The 22958-nt window shown below is 44.4% G+C and overlaps 1 long non-coding RNA gene across 1 annotated transcript in view; it reads right to left on the bottom strand.

Moving 5' to 3' along the window:
• The window catches only part of LOC148224135 (uncharacterized), a 141497-nt gene extending 119659 nt beyond the window's left edge, over positions 1-21838 (bottom strand). Inside the window, exons 1-2 of the long non-coding RNA XR_015802049.1 lie at positions 21782-21838; positions 21536-21677 (exon numbers count right to left, since the gene is read on the bottom strand). This is a non-coding gene — a long non-coding RNA (uncharacterized LOC148224135). The remainder of the gene's footprint in view (positions 1-21535; positions 21678-21781) is intronic.
• Positions 21839-22958: the final 1120 nt, after the last annotated feature.

Below are 22958 nucleotides of genomic sequence, written 5' to 3'. Positions count from 1 at the left end.
GCTCCTGCAGGGCTCAGTGAGGCAGGATTCTCACAGCTGGCTGAGCAGGTGATCTTGGTGCTTGTACTTGGGCCACAAGAGGCTGACTTGGCTGCTGGGGGGAGAGAGGAGCAGGTTGGGATGTGTGGAAAAGCTGTTTGGAGGCCGAGCACAGGGAGGTTGGTGTTGCAGAGGCCAGGCAGTGGGACCTGAGCTGCTTTGAGAAGCCCACTGGGTGCTGAGGTTCTGGTGGGTTCTGTAAGTGCTCCTGGTGATGGCCAGAAGAAAACCAGTCCCACCACAGCAGCTTCCTGAGCCTTACACTGTTCCCTTCACTGTGGGGCAGCTTCCAGGAGAAGGCTGGAGAGTAGCCAGATCCAGCTGAGATGTTGGGATGAGCACTGGGGAACACTGCTGAGGGGGCAGAAAGAGTTTGGAGGGGATGAGCAGGCTGAAGAGCTGGACAAACAGGCCCCCTAAAACCTGGATGTGCATTTGAACCAAAGGAAGTAATTTTGAGGTAAGCAGCTGTGCATTTGAAAGACATGAGTGGGGATTTAAATCCCCAAGGACTAAATCATGGCCTTGGATTTTGGGAGAGCTGTGTGTGCAGGAGCTGCACATCAAATCTGCCAGCCTAAGCTCGCCCAGAGCAGGATTCTCTTGTCCATCATCAGAAGTGTTGCCTCCCTGCTCTTACTCTTTTTTCAGAGGGCTCATTAGGAGAAGGAAGAGCTGCTCAGCAAAAGGGCCAATGCAGGAAATCAAAGCCACATTCAAAAAGCAGCAGGTGATGGTCACTAGTGAAGTTAAGGAAGCCAACTGCAACGAGGAATTCTGGGCTTGAAAATGGTCCTCTAGAGAGAAGATGCTGCTGGACAGACAGATGGAAAGGCTTGGGGCTTCCCCAAGTATAGTTCCATTGTATTTTCAAAGTGGGACGGTTTAGATGTTCAGTTTACAAGTTCCTCAGGATCACTGTCATGGGGGTAGCATGATCAAAAGCAGAATCTGAGGGAAAAAAACACTGAAGAAATGAGAAATCCAAGTGTTCAGCCTGCAGAAAGTAAAGAAGAAAATATTAGAGGTTATCTATTAGCTGCTATATAATCCATATGATTTTATAGGGCTGGGGTTTTTGGAATGGTAGGTTGCAAAATATGGTGGGAAGACTGTGGTAAGAGGTGCTAATCCTCAAGGCTGAATTCCCCTCCAGGTAGAAGGGCTTTAAGCAGCCAAGCTCTAATTTAGAACAAATTGAAGCCAACCTGATGAACCTGAAGAGAAGAAATGTAAAGCCTGCTGCTGCATCAATGGAGGAAGCCTGGCTGATGGGCAGGAGAGCTTGGCAACTTCCACTGCGGAGAACTGTAATGCAATTAGTGTCATGAGCTGCTGTGGGATAATTGGCCTGTTCAATAAGTGATTATGGGCTGGACAAGGGGGATCAAATAATTTAAAAAGAGGGAAAAAAAAGGGGTGGGGGAAGGTGTGAATCAAACTGTTGTTGGGAAAGGTGAAATTTAGCTGGCAACTTTGCCTTCAGCTGGGAAAGAGGTTGCAGATGGGAAACAACTTGTCCAGGTTTTGTACCACATTTTCAGGAAAATACAGAGAAAAACTGGCCCTGTACAGTCCCTGGGCTATCGACCAATAGCTGAAAGCTGGGCTTCACAGGAAAACCACCAGAGACTGGTGAAAAGGCAGAACACCAGCTGCCACATGGAAGCTGGAGGCAGGAGAATTAGAGACACACCAAAATCTTTATTTTCTTTCTGCATACATATAGCAGAGATGATGGATTGTAAGCACTGACAGGAAGAGGAGATGATGCACTGCATGGGATGGTGCCACAGCAGGTACTTGCACTATGTGGTCGGTGTGGATGCAACAGAGGGGACTGTGATGGACAGGCCAGACCAGATGATCTCACAGCATCTCCTGGCCTTAAGATCTGTTGCTCTTAGTATAATGTTCTTTTTTTCGAGGGTTTTCTTCCCCCGGGAGGGTACTTTCACATGTGATCACCCCAAGGCTGTGATTCCCCTTGGAAAGGCTTTCTAATGTCCTCTTAATTGCCAGGGTCAGTAAAGTAACCCTGAATGGTGATTCAGCCATATGGGATATCTCCCAGAAAACGAGTCACCTCTCTCCAAGGGTGTAAATCAGTAAAATTGTGGCATCCCAGGAGCCCTCAGCAATAAATAAACTCAACCCAAGTGCTCTTGCAGCTCACCACCAGCTGAGTGGAGCAGATGAACTCCCTGGCTGGAAGCAGACCCAGGCTGTAAAGCCTGTGGTAAGATGCATTTCTGACTCATGGAGTGCAGCCTGTCAGCCTCGGGGAAACAGCTGGAGACAGAGCTCCAGCGAGGAGGAGGCAGTGGCTGTGGCGTGCCACGATTTCCATCCAAGAGTGCAATGATCTCAGCACAGAGCTCAGTTCCTCGAGCTAGGTGAAAAGCCTCTCCTGATGAGAAAGGACTTGAAGAAGTAGGAAACAGCCTGTGCTCCTTTCAGTAAATAAATATTACACTCTGCTTTCACTTTGCTACCGCAGAGTGCTCCCTCTGATCGTTAAGCCCGAGACCGCAGCCCGGCCGTCAGCAGAGCTGTTTGCTGCCCTGATTTATGGGCTGGAAGCGACCACAGAGCCCCTTCATGCCACTGCTGTCTTCTGTACCATGCTCAGAAACCTGCAGGCAGCTGCCAGGCCCGGCTGGAGAGCCCTTTCTGCTCCCCAGGAGTGGTTTTCCTTCTCCTGCGGAAGTGCTGGGCTGGAAGCAGGGCTGGGGACCCATGGGCAGGGCTGGGGGTGGTGCAGATGTCACAGGCCGTCCAGTGCCACTGTGCTGTGGCACCCCAGGCCTCTGCTCTGCCCTGCTGAGAAAAGGCTGTGCTGCCTCTCTGGCACAGGACCTGATTCAGCTCGGTGCATTAGAGCGTTCACCAGTGCGTGTCTCCTACATCTTGCTGCTATTAGCTCCTTTTATTATATTAGGGGTCTAGAAATAGGAAGAAAACACCCTGGTATCGCCTTGGTAGCAACAAAATAATTGCTCTGCTTTTCCCTGAGGAAATCCAGCTTTGGGCGTTCGCTCTCCCTTTCCATAAAAAGCAACTGTTTTCTATTGCCATAATTTAAAACCCATATTCCTGTTCCCTCGGACCAGTGACAGACTGGGGAGCTGTGATAACTTTCTTGTGTCAAGGTAACTAATGAGAGGGAAATTATCTTCTCTCTCTCTGGAAATACTGCTGTTCTCAACTATTGGAGGAAAGCTGCAGCTCCTTACCTGTACTCTCATACTGAGATGCCAGTGGTGCCAGATGAGGTCCAAGGCACAGGGGCAGGAGTTTGGTGATGTTACACACAGTGGTAAAAATCTTGGAGTTTAATTGGCCCTTCTTCATTATGGGTTACGGTGAATTTAACACAATTATCATTATCTTGCTTCATGTAGTTAATAGAGTTAAAATCTCTTTTTATCCATATTCCAATCACTTGCAAGCAGAGATCGTTGCAGCAAAGCCCTCTTTGTCAAAACACAGCACCACCTTAAAAACAGTTGTATGAAAACCAGCACATGACCTGCATGTGAAATGAGGAGTTTGTTTCTATACAAACTGATTCCTCCTGCAGGTTGCTGCCTTCCCCTCGGGTTGCACTTTCATTTTCGCAGCCTTTCCCATCTGCTGGCACTAGCTGCCGCTCTGCAGCAGCCTCAGCAGACAGCAGGCTGGAGGAAACAAGGGGCAGCCTGGCTGTCCCCAGCAGAGGACAATCATCAGGCAGATCCTGTGGTCCCTGGAATCCCACTCATGCCCTCTGCCCGAGTGGCTGCTTTCAGCTCAGTCCCAAAATGCATGTTTGATCTCTGTTTGCAACGCCGATGCACAGTGCACGTCCTATTTCTTCACTTGGTTTTTCAGCACTCTGGAGCATTGCCAGAAGTAAAGAACCAGCTCTACAAAATAACACTTGCAGCTTTTTGTTCCAGAAGACAAGTTCCTCAATATTTCTTAAAGAAAGACAAAGGGTATTTCTTGAGCAGTCTGTCTAATCCAATGCACATATCATGGTGCTCTCGTTAGCTCCACAGCAATTAGTACCCAGTGTTGTGAGCTCTTTGTGCCACAAACTTCTTTAAGTGTCAGAATTCACTAGCCAGGTATTAATATTGATTTTTTTAGCCTATGTGGAATAAAGAGTGAAAAAATCCATTACTGTTTTTTATGAAGAGCCATTTCATACTTTCATAATAGATGTCATGAAATTCCATCAATTACTGGGGTCTCTTCAGGGGACCTAATTATTGTGCTATGCATACCTAGTCTGAAAACTTAATAATATCTCCAGATGCTGCCAAAAGTCCTTTGGAGGTCTTACATTCCACGAGGGAACCCTCTCCTCTGTTTGGTTTTTTTCTTTCTTTTAAATGAACTATCAAATGTTCAGTGAGGGAGATGAACTGGAAATCCTGCGTTCACACAGATTCAGGGTGGTATTGTTCCTGTAAGGCAGGGAGGGAGAGCAGTATTTATTTTATTTTTTAATAATTAGATCATCTTGGATTTGCCTTAGGTCAAGTATTTAATGGTGATTTCCCAGTGTCACATGCTCAGGGAGCTGCAGATAGATCCCTCCATTGCTGTAGGAATTGTCAGTGCTGTAGCAATTAATGGGCAGCTTTGGGGTTGCTTTTTGGGGGGAAGAGGTTATCCTAGCAGAAGGTGAATGCCAACTGAGGCAAAGTTATTTTAGTGACTCCTTGCATGATGAAAGCAACGAGATGCTGAGGGAGCACTGGGAATTTTATATATGGACTGCTTGACAAATACCCAGCAGAGCAGCAGGTTCCACCCCAGCCCAAACACATTCTGGACGATTGTGATCACACTGGGTGAGGTGTTCCTGGAGTATTTCCCCACTTTCAGAGCTGCAGGCACCGAGGCTTGTTGCAGTCCATGGCACCGTGTGTCAGAGAGAAACAGGAGTGGTGCAAGCTCCCAGCACAAATGGCAGCCCTCTGCAAAAGCCCAAGGTGATTTATGGCCCATGGGAAGGCAAACCAGAGCCATAGAACAAGCTCCCATCTTCCCATTTTCACATCCAGATGGCTGTTACAAAACATGATGTGCCTGGGTCTGTCTGAGATGACAAAACCACACTGGTGGATCAAGCTAATCCCTTCATGTCTGAACCCCAGCTCCTCTTGGGTGCATTACTCATCCCTGTGGCTCTCCAAAGAACTACGTTTTTCCTTTAGATGTCTGATTTTGCTGAAAGATCTGAGAAATGCTCAAGGGCATAAATTGTTCTTTTCATAGCCTGTGATAATGTATGATTCTTAAATTGCCACCAGATCTGCCTCCTTCAGATAGTGGAATGAAAATAATGCTGTGCTTGCCCCGAGCCAGGAGGAGGATCTGGTCCAAACCACGTTGTCTTTCAGCAGCCCAGCAGCATCATGGATGCAGATGGTGGGGATGCCTGGAGAAATGCAAGTGCTGGAGGTTCCGAATTCGGTATCAGCCACTCAAATTAATTTCTTACAACAGTCCTCAGAATTGGGACCAGGTTTGTAGGGATGCTAAGTGTCAGTATGGTGTAAATCAGTGTGGTGTGTACACTGCAGGGTGATGGAGCACTAGTGTCGAGTAGGGCAGGAATTGGTTTCTTCCTTTGTACTCCCACCCACTCCAAACCTAAACTGGGACATTCAGAAAGCCTCCTTTAAATAAAAAATTCCTTTTCATTTGTAATTATAAGAATCATCCCCACTAATATTACTGGTGCTTATAGCAGTTACCAGTTGCATGCTTGCAATCTACCTTGACCAGCAGCAGATATGGGATCATTCCTGAGCTGTGAAATGGAAACTGTTTTGTACTTCCAAAAAAATCAATAAACATCATAGCACCTGCAGTAAAATCAGAGTTAGCAACCCTAAATCAGTGAAGGCCACAAAACCACTAACACAGGGAGCTGTAGAAGACAGGTAATTGATTTAAAGCACGCAGTATTTATATAAAATGAGGGGAAAACTAGTTGGAGGATGTTTCTATACAACCATTTTGGGCTTTCTGGCTAGCATTCCTTACCAGCAGAAATACAGGTATCAGCCAACAGTGCCTGATCCTGCTTTTCCTGGCAAAATTGCAATTTGCCACAAGTTACACCGGGAGCAGGACTCATCTTACAATAAAACACATCCATTTCCCAGGCAGCTTTCTATGGGAGCCACACTGTGGCTTTGATTGCAGATGGAGCCCATCCAGGCACGCTGACAGCCAGGCACTCGTGATCATGGTGGCTGCATTTGGGCTAAATCCCTGCTCTCCCTACAGGAGACTTGTAAGGCAAGAAGCACAGGCATCAACACACAGTTTAGGCACAGGTCTGCCAAGACCCTTCCTATTTCCACAAAGATATTCCTGCCATATATGAGCCAAAAAAAAAAAAAAAAAAAGCATATTAATTTAATAGCAGAGGAGAGATTCTACCACACTTGTTTATTGTAACTGATGAAAAGGCTGTAATGCAAATTGTTGTGCCAAGTTGCCTGTGCTAGCCAACATTTTGGCATGTTACATTCCTATCTAGGCAGCTTTTAATTATTAATCATTTCAAGTGTTTTGAGAGTTCATTTCAGTGGATTTTAACTGATGGGTTATCATGGATGTTAAACACTGAGCCCAAGTCTCAATGTGAGGGTGCTGGCAGTGATCTCCTACCATTACTTCTGGCTGTGGGTGGCTGCAGAGGAGGACAGCTGAAACTGCAAATGTGAGAAACTCTCAAATGTGTATCCAAATGAGACAGGCCCTGTGGGTTCACATTTTTGCATTGTTATCCATTACAGTAATTGATTCTTAGCCAGTGTCCTAGGTTAAAGCAAAACTAAAGCTTCTGCTTTTCCCACGTTCACTTGTAGAGGTTTCAGGATGTGTGTGATCATTTCCAAAGTTTATTGTTGTTGGCCAAGTAGGACTTTCCATGGATAAGAGAAGATACAACTGGAAACAGAGAGCTCCTCGTTCAACACTGATTCCAATCACATGGGATAATTTCAAATGGATCTCAGTGTGAGTGAGCCAATGATCATGTGCCTGTACTCTGAGACAGTGAGGGATCTGAAAAATGGTACATCCATGTATCCTGGGATCAGAAGTGTTTGCTTCTTATATTTTGCATTGTTTGCTGAAGCTGAACGACTCCAGCTCTAGCAACTATTGATAGAACACGATCATTTCAAAAGAGAAAGATTTTGCAAGTCTTTTATACATGCAATAAAATTAAATCCTCTGGAAAATTTCAAAATATGACTTTGCACCGAGTCCCCTGTGACAGGACATCCCCCATGAGAAAGAATGAGAGGGGAGAATGTAGCTCAGCAAAGCTGACAGTTTAAACATCCCCAGAGAAAAATATAACCAAGGAAATTATTTTTGTGTTTGTGCCGGGCTTGGGAGAGGAGGCTGGGTTTGTTTTATTAAGCAAATGACCCATGGCACTTCTGCAAAGAAGAAGGCAGATTTTAGATAGAAAAACTCTGCATCTTACTTGGAATCAGTGGTCTATCAAGACTGTTGGAAGTTACCATTTTTAAAAGATGCCTTGGTCCTTGTTCAGTTCAGCTAAACAACTTGGGCCAACCCTGGGTCTTTAATGGATGGATGGATGTCGTGAGGAAGAAAAGGGCCTGGACTTATCTACAGAGACTTGGAACATTTGGGGCAAGTGTTCCAAATTAAGAAAGAAAACATTCCATGATTTACGTCAAAACTATAAAAATAAGCATTTTGCACAGCTCATGCTCTGACCAAAGTCAGCATCCAAAACATGCAAAAATTACTTTTAATTACTCCAGCTCATGACAAATGAAATTCTCCTTGGTGTTCCATGGCTGAAATATCTGTCTTGTCTTGATTTTTTCCTGTAACCACTCCCAGACACAAGAGGTGCTGTGTAGAGGTTCAGAACAATGCCATGATATCCATGACAGAGGGCACAGGAGAGGGGGAAGGGAGAAAGCAAAAGGCATTATTTGTAGTTCTTACAATATTAATATAGTAATACTAATATCTGCTATGAGCATCCCACAAAGCTCCAGCTAAGCCTGTGGCCCTAGAGGACTGGTGCTGCCTTAGAAACATGTGGACAAAAAAGGCAAGGAAGGGACAAGGGCTGTTCCTGGGATAATGTCCAAGCCATGTGGTTTTTAAATAAATGAGGGTACAAATGAATGAAATTGTGTTTTGTTTCCAACTCAGATCACATTCTGCTGGAATCCAGAGCTGCTACAGTAGGATGCAATGTTACTTCCTACACCTGATCTCCTGTGCAAGTGTTTCATGGTATCATTGGTTTGTAGAGGGAAGAAAGAGGGTGGCTATGTCAGTCTATGTGGTAGTTATAGCTCCTCTAAGCTGCCAGTGAGGATTCTCCTGCCAGCAGCACTTGGGTGTTGCTCCTCAGGCTGAAAACTTTCCTTTTGCTGCAAGGGCTCCTCCACAAGAAGTCCCAGGTGCCCTGAGTGAAGTGAAGAAGCTTCAAGAGTGAGGCCCTTGAAGGCATTCCCTTGACAGAAGGGTGATGCTGATTGAGAGTGCAGCACCAATTTGCAGTGCACTGCCTAAGAGAAAAGGGGAATAATTTGCAGTAATGGGGGTGAAAGCTAAACTTTGCAGCATAGCTCTTGTCAAACAAAAACCAAAGTCACAACGAATTTCTGGAATACCTGACAGGCATTTCTTCTGGGTAGGGCCGCATAACACACACTCGCTTCACAAGCCATTTGTTTTGCCTTACAAACTGCCACTGTTGAGCTGATGCCACCAAAAGTTGGAAGGAAATGTGACTGGAGATCCTCCATCAGCACTTCTAATTTTCTTCCCCAAGGTGGGAGGAGTGGCATATAAAGAGAAAACTTGTGTGTGTGTCTCTATGGAGAACGCCAACGAGGCAACACAAATGAGCAGGATTGTTTATGCTGGGTTATCAGATGGTGTTGCTACCAAGCACTATGTGTGATTAGAAAAAAAAAAGAGACTTTATACTGAATTTTTGGTTCTGAAGTGGCTGGGTGTATCTGCTCTTGGCGTGTTCTTGGATTAGGAAGATGCATTCCCAGCACCCACAGGTGTGCAGAGCAAAGACCTCTCCTGGTGACCAAGCCCTCCAGGTGATGCTGCAGGCTCTGGAAGGAGCAGAGCAGTGGGAACACGTGGCTGGGGTCCCAGCAGGGCTGCTGCAGTTGGTACCAGGCTGAGTGCACAACTCTATTTGCTGTAGCAGAGGTGATTCCAGAAGTCTCATGCTCTTCTGAGGGCTGCTGTGTTTTCATATGAGAGAAACCTTGGTCTGTACAGGATCTGACACTTCATTAAACTCAGAAATGCATCTGCATTCCTAAAATCCCTCATTGAAATCCTGACATGGACATGCACAGCAAGCAGCAGCTTGGATTTTGTGTCAATGGCCCCTGGGGTAGGAAATCACTGTGGTATTTCCACAATCTGTACTGATTTATGTGGATGCAGAGTCACACCTTAACTCTGAGCACAGCTAGTGATTCCTGGGATAAACATCTTTGGCTTTTCCCTAAGAAAGGCAGCTTGAGAAAGGGCTGTTCATCCCTTCACCTCAGCTGGGGCTGAGACCTTCATGCTTGTAAGAAAAATAAATTAATCTTCTGGGGGAGAGGGCTGCTATGAAATTAACATCAGATGTGTCAACCACACAGACTTAAGAGGAGAAATAATGGTTTGGGAGTGAACAATAACCAACTGTGGCCAAAGAAAGAGCAGGGAAAGAACCCATTGCAGATCTTCATTGGCATCCCATTCTCTTCTGCAGTGAAAGCTGGCATATTGCAGGACAGATGATTTCCCTGCCTGTTTTTTTATAGTGCTTTACACTTCCCAGGAGTTGTTTCTATATGACTGTAATAGAGCTGTCAAAATAACAGCTTGTGGTGGAGGATGCAGTTGCACCTCTCGCCTCCGTGCTGCCCTTCTCCTGCAGCACCTGCTCCCAATGAATGGCTGGAGGACGAGGCCAAATGAAGGTGACATTGGCTGTGAGTGCAGGACATGGCTCAGTGCTCATTTGGCTGACCTTCCAGCAGAGCCATGGCCTCAGGCCTCTCCAGCCTTTTGCACTGTAAGCCTGGCCCCAACGATGGTCTCCTTTGCCCCATGACCAGAAAAACAGAGGAACCAGGCTTTCCTGGACCTGTAGAAGAAGGTCTTTTGTACCTTCCAGCCTTATAGTTCTGCTGATCCTGCCCTTCCTGCCCTGCATTTTTGATCTAACCACACTGTGCAGGCAACTGTGTGTGGAGCACAGTCACAGGAGCAGCCAGCTGATGATCTGGGGTTTTGGCAAGTATTATTCTACTGCAGCTTGACAGGGCAATCAATGAGGGTGGAGATGGGAGAAGATCTAGTCCCTATCCACTGCAAAATGGCTGTTGAGTAGGCTATGGAATATATCTCAAGGAGGAATAGCCTTAGGAGTACCTGGCAATGACTGCCTGGAGGGAGGCAGCATCTTGGTGCTGGGATAGTGATGGTCTCCCATGCCTGAGGAAGAGTGTTAGGAAGTGTCCAGACCTGCTCCATCTGGGAATAACTGTGTAAAGTCAAATGGGTGGCAATATGAGAGCAGAACATTAATGAAGGGACTGGAGTAGCCATCCATCAATGTCCATTTGCTTGGAGACATCAGGCTTTTTTTACCCCTTCTTTTACCAGACATTTTCAGTAACCTACAGGTGCCTGCTTGCAAGGTCAGCGTTTCCTATGCACGAGAGCAGTGGCTCTGCAGGCTGAAGCTGAAGGCTGCAGAGATCCAACGTACCAGCTCAATCAGATGTTTAAGTATCTCTGCAGGAATGATCACTGTCATTGAATTTGCTGATTAGTGTTGTCATATCTATTTGTAGAATACAGTACATGTAGAATACAGTTTATGGTGAGATCCCTGGAGGATCTTCAGCAAATGCTACGAGTAATTGAATCTGATGATTTCTAAAGGTCAGGTGAAAACCAAGCATTATTATAACACAGATAGAGGTGATGATGATACCAGGTAGCCTTACATTTCAAATTTAAAAACTTGTATTTACTGATCGTTGCTGTATGCCATCACTGTGGAAGATGAGTGAATAAGACAGTCAAGAACCATAATGTCCATTTTCACCCTGTCAGTAAAGCAATGGAGTTTCTGAAGAGGGGAAAAAGGGACTTACTTTTCCAAATCAACGGGTGAGGGGGGAGAAGAATTTCAGAGAGGCGTGATTAGGGAAGCATCAGGAAATTGTTTGGGTGATTTTACTGAAGAAGTGGCTCACTGATGAACTCTGAGGCTGAGTGCTGCTATTTCCAGTCCTGGCTGAGTACGATTCCCCAAGCTGGCACAGCTACTTTCCGTCTCCCATCCAGCAAACAAGCGGATTTCCCTCATCAGCAAAACTAATTTTGTCTGGCTGACAAGTTATAAAAATTAAGTCTTTTAATTTGGATTGTACAGTCTGGAGTTCACTTCTGCAGAAATGAAGGAGAAACAGAAGGAAGGTGGTCTGGAAAGTGGCAGGGACAATCAGCTTTTGAGGGCACCAGACTAGAGCAGCTCACTGAAGAAATGGTTTGGCAGAAGAACAAAGATGATGGAGGGTACCAGCCACACAAAGCTCAAGCTGATGTGCTGGTTTGCACTAAAAAATCTGTATGCTGATAATAAGTTGAGATTTTTTCCCAATAAAACCAAACTATTTGTTTGTTTAAAGAAGAAAAGTATTTCTTCAGGACTAGTTTTTTTGTCAAATTTGTCTGGGCCCATTAGAAACTTCCCCAGTTTCTGGGGGACTTCTGCAATACCACTAGTTACCATCTGCTTCCCTCAAAGTAACGGAGTCAGTGGAGAGCTTGGCAGGAACCAAATTGGGAAGACAAGGAGTGGGTTGAAACAGTGACTGAATGTGGGATGTGTCTATCCCAGTGAAGCTGCTGCTAACCCCAGCACCCTGTACATTGTCTAACAGGCATTTATAGTCCATGCACCACTAACTTCTGCAGCAGCTCCTGCCTACAGGTGCTCTGCACAGGGCAAAACTGCACTGAGGTCATAAATTTTGTGGCTGAAATGCCTAATAAAAAGGGTAAATGCCTGTTTGCTTGTAAAAGCCCTCCCCCAAAATGGATCAAACAAGTTATCCTGTGCTTTTTCACTGCAGAAATATGTGCATGCTGCAAACTTTCTTCTTTAGCTGCTCTGTAAATCATCAACCTAGAGCACTACAGGCTACAAGAGCTGCCAGGACAATAAACTGAAGCTTTAAGCCCAGGAAAGACTTAAATACCCACCTAACTTTACATAGCCTGGTGACAGCAATATGGATGTGCCTAAGGCTGAGTGCTCCCATGCTCCGATGGATCAGGGCCTAAATACACATGGACACTTCAAACAGAGGCATCTGTCAGCAAAAACTTCCTCTCCTTGGGAGGAGGCTTCTCTCACAGCTCCTGCGTGGGTGTTGGGGCACATAAATCCCCCAGACTTTGTTGTTCTGCCAGCAAGCAGGACAGAAGAGCAGTAAAAACCTGCCAGGTCAGTTAGAAACCAGCTGAGTCACAATGCTGCAACAGGGCCACCTGAAAATAAACAGGCCAACGATAAAAGCTGCACCAGGGCCAAGCCAGAAGCCTGACTCTCTGGGTGGGTGCAGGTTTGTCTGCTGCACTGGCTCTGGGACTGTGGATGCTCTCTCCTGCTTTCCTGAATGCCTCCCTTTGTGCAAACCCAGAGCACTGGCAGAGCTGGGTACCCCATTACTTGCTGTGTAGCACACGAGTGGAGTTGAATATTTGGAAAAACAGCACCAGAGCAAGGACCCTGTATGACACCTTCAGCATGAACCCTTTTTCTCTGGCCCCAGCATCGTTCCCCTTAGGGTGACAGCGGGCACCACTGATTACAAGGGTATGCCAGCCCACAGGTACCAAATGGGGACCTGTTAGGTTATTTTGGTGCTCTCCGGGGAGAAAGCGAGGGCACGCAAACATGGATAAATAACCGCTCCCGGTTCTGGGTCTCTTATATAAGGCGATGATTATAGAAACTGCCGTGTACGAGGGGGTGGAAAGGGATGCAGGATCAGAGTTTTTAAAGGAAAGTAGGTCTGGATGTTGAGGGGGGAAATGGAAATTACCAGCCTTCCTTAAGGTTTGATAAAACCGAAGAAGGCGGTGCTGTATTGTACCGATGTCTTGGCCGCAGACAAGACACGAGCGTCCTGTGCTGGGGAAGAGCCGCTCAAAGACTTTATATAGATCTTTTCTTCAGGATGAGCTGATGTATGGGACTGTCAGCTGAACACAGTGCTGGGAATAAATGATTTAATAGCACAAATGGTTTCCAAAGGGAGCTGGGAAAGTATTGTCCCGCAGTAACCAACACTTCATGTTCCTTCGCAAGCACAAACGATAATTGAATTATCGCAGACATGTAGAAAGCAATTTCGTAGCAATCCTGACACTAATGTTGGTTGGTTGATTGGTTAGTGAAGAATTTTTGACTATATATTTCCCTTTCTTTTAAGCTTACTGAAGATTGCAGGATTAATACTCAGGGTACTTTTTAATCCTAATCAGAAATGAAGCTGCTTACAAACTAGGTTTAAGCGTCTTTAAATCCTTATCACAGAGGGGCTGGGTTTGGGCTGTGTTAAAACAGGCTGCTATTTTATTTGTAATTGTTTATAGAAAAACAGGGAAGGGTTTCATAAAGCACTAAACTTCACACACAGCTATTTGCCATCTCCTCCTCTTTTAAACACAGACTGTAACTCACCGGTTCCCTACGCTGCAATTTATTTTCTTATAGCCAGGTTGTGAAAGCTGTGGGAATGGAAGTGATCCATTGTTCTAATCTGTAATGAGAGTACCAAACCCCTCTGTGTCTTCAGCCTGATTGTGGTGGCAACGTGTGCATTTAGAGATTCACTGGTGAGTGTCTGGAGGTTACTCTTCAGTGAGTGCTGTTTATGATCTGATCAGAGTCACACACTAAAGAGTAGATGTCTTGCAGCAATGTAATTCTGAGTTACGCTGCCTGAGCTGCATTCCTCTCCCTGTTGGGTTTCTGATTGCTGCACCAGAACCAGCATCACAACTTCTTTCATGAAGTAGGTTTTGGTGCACGGTCACTGGGAAGTCTGCTTTGGAAAAATCGTTGTGCTAATGTAAAACACTGGTTTGAAGCAGGGCTGTAACACAGTGGGCTGGATCTAGGAGGATAATCAGTGTACTGCATGATAGGGATATTGCCTGGATGCCACTCAAGCTTCTCTGTCTCTCAGTCCTAGTACACATCTATGCTTGGCGTGTAGTCCACAGGTGAATTCACACAAGGACAGAGAGAATCCTCTTGGATGTTTTTGGTACATCCTTTCCTTGGGGCCAAGTCTGCTCTCACTGCAATTAGCAGGAGCTTGTGTTGCAGTTCTTGTGCGTAAGCCTTGCTCAGCTGAGCAGTCTCCCTGACCTCAGCAGGGCTCCTTGTGTGCCTAATTTAGGGCTGGAATTTGCCAGCGGGTCGGCACCCACCGGGATGCTGATAAATAAGACCTGCTCAGTCTATAGACCTGCTATTTTAGATCACCCCAAAGACTGCCCCTGATGGGCATTGCCAGCAGGAGCCCACAGCACAGGCCAGATCCAGATCTCCTGGATTGTCCCAGCCATGTGGTGTGCCCCAGTCTGTAGGCATTTCATGGGTCAAAGGGGCATTCATGCTTCTAGTGACAGCATTTAATGACTGAGAGATTGACATGTGTTTATGGCACAGTGTTTTCATGAGGCAGGATTGATAAACGAGAAGCAAAAATCTCCCTGGGGCACAGGTAAAAGTGCACTGACACTGGTTTTACAGGTTATGGGTTGCAAGGACCCTGTTTGTCTCCCTTCCCTCCTGCAAATCTGCAAATGGAAGAGCTAAGGCAGCAAATCCTGCTCTTGTTTTGGCTTCCTTCACGTGCCTGCTAAGGCGTTGCTATGTGCAAATCCTGGCAGGGGGTGGGAAATGCTGTGTCTGCTGGAGCTGAACAAGTTCCTGTGTGCTCAGTAGTTGTGGTGTCCTTGTTTGCTCTTTCTTGTGAGGCGTGTGAATGGAGACCTTTGTACGTCAGGGCATGTGGTAGTGCCCAGGTACTCCTTGGATATAAAGGAATATTTGTGCAGTGGCAGCTGAGCCATGGAGATGGTAGAAGCAGGTGCCTTGTCTACATTTCATAGGAAAATGGAGTATGTTGTATTGAATAAATCAAGGCTTTGTTAGCTAGGCCACCTTATTCCTGCAGGGAATCCGTAGGAAGGATTTATATTAAGTGTTCTCTGATGATAATGATGCTTTTAAAATAGAATTCAGAATATTATGCCACCTAAATCTTGATAGCCCATTCCTTCAGCTCAGAAATACTAATGCAAGGTGTATCTTGTACTCCGTATTTCATGGCTGTTCCAATTTCTTTTCTTTCTGACTATATATTAATGTGGAGTTAGAGGCTTTATCTCCACAGCTACACAGTCCCCCTCACAAGTCTCTCCAGACATGTAATTTAGCAAAAAAAAAAAAAAAGCTTGTTTTGTTCCTCAGCATTATATGGTGTAATCAGGGGAATGAATAGAGATGCCAGAAAGATTTATGACTTGATTTTTTCTCAGAGATGGAGAGGACAACTAATACACAATATTGATTTCATGAGAAACTGAGGATCCTCACATCAGAGAAGCATTTTTTTCAATATCCACTTTAGAAAAACCACCCTAAATGAAGTGGGTTTTTTGAGAAACTAAAGGATGAATAGGAGAAATTTTCAAGATGGACTGCTTTTTTCTTTTCCAAAACATGAAGTTATGCTTCAATAATCTAGAATAGATTTGGCATTCGTGGGAAGTCCTGTCCAATGTTAATCCACCCTTCAGAAAATGTACCATAACCTCACTACCCCTGAAGCATCACTTAACTGAAAATATTGCAAAAAGCTTTGTTATATTTCACCACCCTTTTTTTTTTTAATCTCCTAGAAGTGCAGCATTTATGGACATTCATGAAACAGACCAGAATACAGCATTTCAGTTTCAAATTAAAACTCTCAGACAGTTTAAACTCTCTCTCTCTCTCAACAGTGCAAATGAATACAGTTCTGTCTTTTTAACTATCCTAAATACAAATGCAATCATTTAGTGACATCTCTTTTATTTTTGGCTGGGTTTATGATATGTCTTGAGATCACCTTTTAGTTCCAAAGGGGTGGCGAGCTGCTCTGCTCCCACCCCTGAGATACCAAGCCTGAAGTCTAATTATGTTCTTTCCATCTTTCTTGGTTGTTCCTTGCTACACTGATGACAAATTTAGCAAAAAAACCTCCAGCTGTGCTGAGACTGTGGAAGGAGTTGAGGCTTGGGGTTAGAGCTTGAATAGCATGCAACCTCTTATTTCCTACCCTGTCTGGCTCTGAATGGCAGCTATGCAAATTATATACATACACTTTCTACTGTAGGTTGGTTTTATGGGGGCTTTCACTGCAGCAGATGAAATTTGAACAAATAATTTTAAGCTGGTAACTTGAATCAATGCAATTTTTTCGTATTTTTTTCCTTGCAAAACCAGGTTCTTCAATGTCACTTGTAATTCAGCACCTAGTTGAATACTGTTGGTTTCCTAGGGAAGATGTGCTATTGTTTAACTCAGAAAGGCAAAATACAAATGTAACACAATATCCTGTCTACCAAACGTGTGGGACGTGCAGATGAGCAGCTCCCAGTCAAGCTTCAAATGCAACTTAGTTTTCATTTTTCTTTGAATTCCTGGAAAGAAAGATCTGTACAAAGAATGGGGCTCTTAAAATCCCAGTCTGCAACCAGTTGCAATGAAAGTCAGCTATTGTAGCTCTATAGCTCTGGACCTCGGTGCCTCCAGAAATTAAAAGCCCCATTACTATTGATTTTTTAAAATTAATATTTAATAATAGTAAAAGCATGATTTCCATGCCAGAAGAGGGTTTCTTCCTAACAAAATCTTTCTTTTGATGCAACTCAGAGGACTTGCCTATCACTGTTGGATTCTGCCCAGGGCCATGGCCAGACCATAGGATCCTATAGCATCTCCTGGCTTCTGGAGTCAAGTGAACCACTTGTTTTCTCCCTGCTGTGTGTGCCCTGCATATCCCTTATCCAGTCTCATATCCTAAATCCTGGGGCACCCAGCACCACAGAGTGAGCCAACACAACCTTTGTCTCCCAGGGTGGGAGGATGGTTTGTAAAGGTAGTGCTGAAGGCAGTCTTCCCCAATGAATTACAACTGTACTGATTACTGAGGAGTGAAAACAGCCATGCCTGTCCAATGAGGATGGGCTTTATAAAAGAGTGGGTTAGCTGCTTGAAATTGAGATGGAGCTTGGGACCCAGAGTCTGCTGGCTGTGATGTGAGGAGGAAGGGACATGTGGTTGTGCAAGGGGCAGATAAGGTAAGATGCTCTGTGAAGGACAGACAGGGTTAGGTGGCTGGATAAGGGACAGCTTGGGGTTAGCTGGTCATGCAGAAGAGAGGAGTCAATGCTGTGTGGGACTGCCTGTGGAGAAAGGAGTTTGCCTGAAAGAAATCCACTGAGAGAAGGCATGAAAAGTTTTTAATAAAGGACTGATGATCATGGTGTCAGGCCAGTCTACCTTGAAGTAATTTCTACATCCCAGTCTAAGCACAGCTGTAGTAATTTCTGTGGTTTATACCTACTTTCTAAAAGTATAAATAACTGCTATCAGCTCCTGGGTCTATGGGCCAGCACAGCAGAGTGCTAATGAGACCTGCTCAGCTCTGTGTGGGCAAATAGGTGTTAAACAGAATTTTAATCTGCTGGCAATGAACATCTTATTATATAGGTGTGCTTAAGGGCTCGGCAGGTTTGTGCACCACACACCACGTGCTCAGGGTGAAAGCTGAGTTCGTGGGTGAGGATTCAGGAGAGAAAAGACAGTTCTCATTTTCTGCTGAGTGCCACCAATACATCAGAGACTGAAGCTCCTTTTCTCCACCATCTACATATAGATGTACTACAACTATTTTTTCTGGGATAGCTGGAGGATATTTCTGTTTGGATGGAGAGGTTGAGAGAAAAAGAAAGAAAAGAAGTGTTAGCCCCCAAATTGTGCTTCATAAAAACCTGCATACAGCACACACGCCAGATGCTTGTACCACAAACTGGTGGTCCTGCCAGCTCTCCTTTGCCATCCCAAGAATATCAGTTTGAAGGGAAGATACAAGTGACACAAATCTTTCTTTTTGCTGCTTTTATCAGGCTTATTTTAATCTTGCCTAAATTAGCCAGAGGTGCTATTAGTCAGCAGCACAATGCCAATTTCTGCTAGCAGGGTCTTGGTGCTTTCTGCCCTTTTTCTGAAGAAAGGCACATTAGCATAAGAGATGCAAGGGCTTTATTAGATACTGATACTTTGTGGTTCTCTCCCAATTCTATTAGTAATCCAGTCACCAGCTCCTGTCTCTCCCCTTGATCTACAATTTCACACACTCCTGCTATTGTGTCTGCTGCATCTCTGATTCACAAAGCTTCTTCCTTCAACTTCAGTTCACTTTTACAGAGTAACTCCTGGTAAGAAAATCTTTAAAACCTATTTAGTCAGATTATGGCCAGTCCAAGTGTGGGGCAACTGATGTTTAAGGGGAAAGGAATAAAGCAAGTTTTAATATAAAGAGAACCCATCAAAAGTTCTTAAAAGAAATTGCTAAAGATGGTGCACAAGTGACTTGCTGGACACATCTGTGGTATTTAGATTGTCTTTTATGTTTTTCAACAACATTTTAATTAAAGCCTTTATTAGCAAGTGCCTCATAGAAGACTGACATTTTTTTATTATGTTCTACTTCATAATTTTTACAAGTGACTTTCTACCAATGTTTTGCTCTAAAAAGGTCATTCTGGGAGAAAGCAAGAAGGAAGTGTTTAACAGTGTTAAATCAGTCATGTAAAAGGTGTGATTTGAGGCATAGCTTGTTTTAATGAATTTTGTTCACTAAGTGAGTCTAATTTCTGGTCACAGCAATTTTGGTGTATTGATTTCCAGCCCTACTGTTGCCTGGTAAACAAGATCTCATCACAGGCCCTGGTTTGTTTCAGTATGTCCTTTCTCCTCAAGCAAATCAAACATTTTAATCTCCAGGTCCTCACAGCTTTTGTGCTCAATTACATGCAAGCCCCTAAATGAAGAGGCTCCAAGCTGCAGCTGCAAGGCTGGGCAGGGCAGAGCCTGAAGGTGCTCACGTCCCCATTTTTGCTCCTGAGCTGATGGATCCTCGTCCCAGGCTGTGCCAGCTGTTTGCAGCTGTACAGCTTTTCCCTTTGCACCTGGGCAGTGTCAGCCTTGACTTGTGCCTGGGCTGTAGCTCAGGGAGGCAGGAGGAAGGCAGGCCAAGCTGTGTCCTGGTTCCCAGGCTGCTCTAAGGATGTCTCTCCTACCCCCAGTTTACTCTGTGCTCACACCTGGGCTGATGAGGATCTAGCCTTTGCTTTTTCACAACACTCTGAAGTCTTTGTATAGCTTTCAGATAGAGCAATCAAGTCAGTGAGCAACTGGACCCAAAACCCTAAAATTAGATCTGACAGGGAAACAAAAGTCTGAATACAAACTGACTGCTTCTGCTTGGCTGCTTGTGGATTTAGATTGCTGTCTTTAGTTGCCTTTGCAGGTTGCTCACAAAGTAACATAAGCTATAAGAAAAACTTCTATACAACCTCAAAAAACAAGAATAAGCTCATCTTCCCCCAGTTTAGCCCATGAGCTAAACAGCTCTTCTCCATTCTTGTGGCCAGCTGTCCCAATGACTATACTGTGTGTACTGAGCCAGTGCTGATGTCTCAGCTGTAAGTAACAGCCAGTCAGGGAGCACTGCATATATTTAAAGTGAGTAAGGACCCAGCAGATATTGTGCCAAGATTGGTATATAACATTTTTGTGCCTATCTGAGACCTCCTCCTTGGAGGATTTGTTCTTGAGTGTTGTGTAACACCTTTCCTTCTGCACTGACCTCTGAGATAATGTGCATCAGGAACGTCATATTGTCAAGAGAGCCAGGCAGCAGCTTGGGAGTTGGTACAAGGGCACATGAATAATGGCATTATTTCCAATCAGAAAATTGCTAAATTTAAGTCTATTACTGAATCCAACAGAACACTGTGCAGCTTGGCACTTTATACAGGGTGTGTACCTACATAAGATTATGTTCATAACAGGAATCAATAAGGTCCAAAGAAAAAGCTGGAAAAAATCTCCATGAGCATGTGGGAGGGAATACTAAATGCTTAGTGATATTTTTAGCTGATCTCTTGATTTCAAAGTTTTTACTTTAAATATCCTTTCCTAACAAAACAAAATAGTAAGCTACAACCTGAAAAAACCTACAGGGATGGGAAAAATTCCTACAAGGTTTGGAGCCTGTTTTGCCTTTAGCTGTTTCATGCAGGGTAAGCTGAACTCCTTACACCTGCTAGATCCATAGACCATAACAGGAAGGGACAGACACTCCTTTATTTAAAGCTAACCCCTGTGAGGCTGTCGGTGTGAGCACCAGAATGTGGAGCAATTGTGTGCAGCATGAACATAAAAGTCCTTAAAATAATCTTTCCTCACACAAGTGCCACCAAAAGTACCGTGAACAAAGGAAACTGCTTGCTGAGTGGGGATGGTTCCCTCTTCCAGCATTCTGTGAGTAAATGTGGCATCACTGGGTCTGTTGTAAGCAAGCCTGTCAGTACCTGTAAGGTGACTGTCTGTGCCTTAGAACACAGAAGTAATAACCTGCAAAATTAAGACAGTGCAAATTCTAACATTTCCCAGGAGTGTCTGGCTTTGCAGGTCTAGCAGTGCTGGTGCAAGGCAGGGGATTTTTTTTTCTTTTATGGTAATATATTTGATTCAGCAATTACAATCAGGAAGTTCTAAAAGTACCGATGCCAATTCACTAAAAGAAAAAATTAACATGGGGCTTTCCTATCAAAACAGCAGGAAGATGAGCCAAAACTAATAATGGCAGTGGTAGTTTCTATCTTGTGTTTCTATGGTAAAAAACAGGAAGCTGTCTGACATTGATAAAACTGCTCTTGAAAAGTTGTCATCAAATGTCTAAATTATTCATTTGAATGCATCGTTACTAAACACATACTAAACAGGAGCTAAGCTCTTAAAAGACAAGCTAAAAAATACTGGGTTTGCATGTTTTCTCTTTGTTGATTTTTTTTTTCCTACAGTGGAGAGAGGAAGAGTAATGATGTGCTCGTTTTTACGCTGCATTAACTAATTATAGACATTAAAGGCAAAAAACACCTATTATTTTATTTAAATCTTCCCCTAGCTGTTTGTCATGGCTGACAAATCCAGTTCTTTTTAAACACAGTTTTGCAAACTGCTCTTTCCTTGTACGAGCATGCTTCACAGCACAAAACCACCTTAAAATAATGAGTAATGTAATTCCCTTACCTGTCTAGGCCATGTGTCCTTGCAAATTCAAAGGTCACCGAGTTGAGAGATCCTCTGTGCGTGATGCTTTTATTTACTGTAAATGTAGTTTTCTCTCGCTCTCATCCGCAAGCCCCTCTCCACCAGGCTTCTCCCGTGGTGTCTGCAAAACACAATGCATTCAGCCTGAGCACATGCTGTGTTGCAAAGGTAGAATCACATGGAATCACCTGGATTTTATTAAAAGAGGAGTCCAAGTAGACTCACTGTGATAGAACGCTGCATGTGTGAATGTTTTTGCTTTCGTACTTTGCACGCCGTGCCAATATTGGGGGGTGGGAGGTGACAAGTAATATGTTTTTCACTATCCCAACTGTTTTAGCTCTAAAGGGAAATCATGCAAAAAGCAGACTAGCAGAAGTCACTCATTGCATGAAGGGTATGGAATAAATAATATAATTACAGCATCAAGAAAAGGCTTTTTGTACGCTAAAATCAAAAGAAGATTTGACCTCACTCTATGGTGATGAAACATGAGTAGGTCTCATTAAATAACTGAGATCACCAATATGTGTCCATTCATATGTTCTTAGGACACCTATGACCCGATTCCTGCATTGTATTCCGTTCCTGAGGTAGCAGGACAAGGTGACAGAGAGCACCAAGGTCACTGAAGGCAGCGAGAGAAACGATCTCTCAGATGATGGGATTAAAACCCCACTGAGAGAAGGGTGACATCAACTATTTCCCAGCTCCCCTCTCCCAAGTCCCAGAGACTGAGTTGCTTTCTAAGGGTCAACAACACCCTGAGACCAGTTCAGACTAAACACCTAAGCTGACAGCTCACGTAGCCTGGGGACTCATTTTTCCTTTTTGCAGTGTCAATGTGACCTTTTGCATCCATCACTTTGGGTAAGGGAGGGCTGAGATTCACCCCGTAACTGAAGCACCTGACTGCTGGCAGCCTTTGGGACTAAAAGCAGGGAGCACATACAGAGAGCTTCAATAAATGCAAACAGGCTGCTCTGCTCTGATGGGGAAAAGAAATCTCTGAAATATTACTGCACCTGAGGTTCCTGAAAACACTTCTTGAAACTATTTACTTGGGCAAGCAGTTGGTTGCTTAAGTGAAAATGACAGATCAAAGCCTAATTTTGTCAGTTCTTGATTTTCTGGTACCTAAGAACCCAGGATGAATTAATACTGTAGTAGAGGAATATGACTTCTGCACTTCTATGCTTCATTATGTTAGCATAGCATTAAAGGGAATTATTTTCTGGTTTTGATTTTGGGTGTATTCCCTTGTTCCCATGTAAACGTGAGGCACAATTGCACCATTTAATGGCTAAGAAAAGAAAGGCAACACCAGGAAAGCTGGTTTCTCACCTATGTCTGATTGCCTGGAGTTCTAAATTAATTATCCCTCTTAAGGGAAAATGGATGT

This window comes from Sturnus vulgaris, chromosome 3, assembly GCF_052056855.1.
Source record: "Sturnus vulgaris isolate bStuVul1 chromosome 3, bStuVul1.hap1, whole genome shotgun sequence".
In the NCBI taxonomy this organism is placed as follows: domain Eukaryota; kingdom Metazoa; phylum Chordata; class Aves; order Passeriformes; family Sturnidae; genus Sturnus; species Sturnus vulgaris.
The sequence above is the reverse complement of the archived record's forward strand: the minus strand, read 5'-3'. Positions and strand labels throughout refer to the sequence as shown.